Source organism: Neltuma alba, unplaced genomic scaffold, assembly GCF_004799145.2.
Source record: "Neltuma alba isolate B1F8T4 unplaced genomic scaffold, ASM479914v2 tig00010586_pilon, whole genome shotgun sequence".
NCBI classification, from domain to species: domain Eukaryota; kingdom Viridiplantae; phylum Streptophyta; class Magnoliopsida; order Fabales; family Fabaceae; genus Neltuma; species Neltuma alba.
This window is the reverse complement of record NW_021635450.1, coordinates 5749-7664: the sequence shown is the minus strand read 5'-3', so window position 1 is coordinate 7664 and position 1916 is coordinate 5749.

Below are 1916 nucleotides of genomic sequence, written 5' to 3'. Positions count from 1 at the left end.
TTTGCAAACATTTCATCATAGCTTAGTCACATCATGGCAACACAATCACATCATGCAAGCATACATATCAAGCACACAGTATAGGTAAGTTCACTACCTTGTAACATGGCTTTCCCCTTGCTTTTTCTTTGATTCCCTTGTCTTTCCAACCATGTGGACATTCGGTCAACATCACCAAACATCCTCTTGGATGTTCCAAAGGTCCTAAACATAGTCACATTGATCATACAATCCATTAGGACCACTAGATTACATAAAGTTCAAGACTAGCTTTCTTGAACCTCAACCCTTTCTCTTCCTTTTAGGGTTTTCTTTCTAACTTTTCTAACATAAATCTCATCATTTTCTATCCTTAAGATCCATTTCTTATCAATTAGGACCACTTTAGATGGCCTTAGATTCAAGAATACCAAATCTGGAAATTTTGCTTCGCGGGTACTGTTCACGCAGAATTTCCAGAATTTTTGCTCAACTTTGGAAATTCATAATTAATTCTAGAAAAATCCAAATTAAGTGCTTCCAAGTCTCACTGAAAGCTCCTTAAGTTCAATTTAAATGAAAAATAGTTTCATGAACCAATTCTACGCCAAACAGTACCGAAACTGTACGGAACTCGAAACTCTTCCAAAAGTTCAACACTGTTTCCAGATTTCAAACCCTAACTTTGAAAAATCACCATAAATCGTACACATATCCAAATGAAGTGTTCTACCTATGGATTTAAAGCTCACAGAGTGTACTTTAAGCATGCAAAATTTCAGAATCAGATATGCACAGTAACTAATCCGAAATAGGCATAAAATCAGGTGCTATAACCACCACATACCGTGTTTTAGAGTTTGATCTGGCTTGGAACCACTTGGCCTTTCTTTCTCCCTCTTCTTTCTCTCTCTAGAAACCATTTTGCAAGATCTTCCCCATGGATTCCTTATGCTTGGACGAAATGGTAGGGAGGGGAGGGGGTATTTATAGAAAAACAGACTGAATCTGGACCGTTGATCTTAAAAATACGTGGCTCGATCTGGACCGTCCATTTTCTCTTTTGATCTTACGGTGACAAGTGTCCTATGACATCATGCTTACCTCATCATGATGACATCATGCTTACATCATCAAGCCACATGTCTTTAATCCGACCGCACACGTGTCTTGCATCCGACCGTACACGTGTCTTCCATCTAGCCGTACACGTAATATTTTCTTTTTCTCATCTAACCGTACACTTGTCACTTTCATGTCCTTTCATCATTTATGGCATTAAAATAGGGAGAAAATAAATGGAAAATTCGTGCAAAAATATCTCCTTAATTATTTCTCCACTTATCAAGCCAATCTTGCACCGTAACGGATATTCTTCGGGTCCTGACTTACCCTGTACCACCGGGACAACTTCTTCTTAAAATTCTGGCCAATAAAAGGTACATATATGGCGCCATCTCAGAGGAGCATAGATGAAAATAATTAGCTCTACTGACAGGTTACTTAACCTTACTGAGTCATGCAGTAGAGATTTCACTATAACGGGTAGACAAAAGACTGTCTAAAATATTCCCATACTGCGTTCTGATTTTTATGCTATCCATAAATATCTTCTGGTGACTCAGCATGATGACTTATAGGTGTCATGATTACACTTGATGACTCAGCATGATGACTCATCGGTTTCATGATTACGCTTGATGACTCAGCACGCTGACTCAGCATCGTCATGATGGCTCTTAGATATTTTCTTTGGTTTTGTCTCCTATTTAGGGGACAAAATTATTTAATATTTGACTGGAGTATTTTATTCAATCCAGAGCTCCAAAAATTCATCTAAAAATATCATAAAATTCCTCATATTATAGAGAAAATCTGTGAATTTTCTCAGGTCATAACTCAACCTGTAGCCCCACTTAAAAATCATTCTTTAAAAT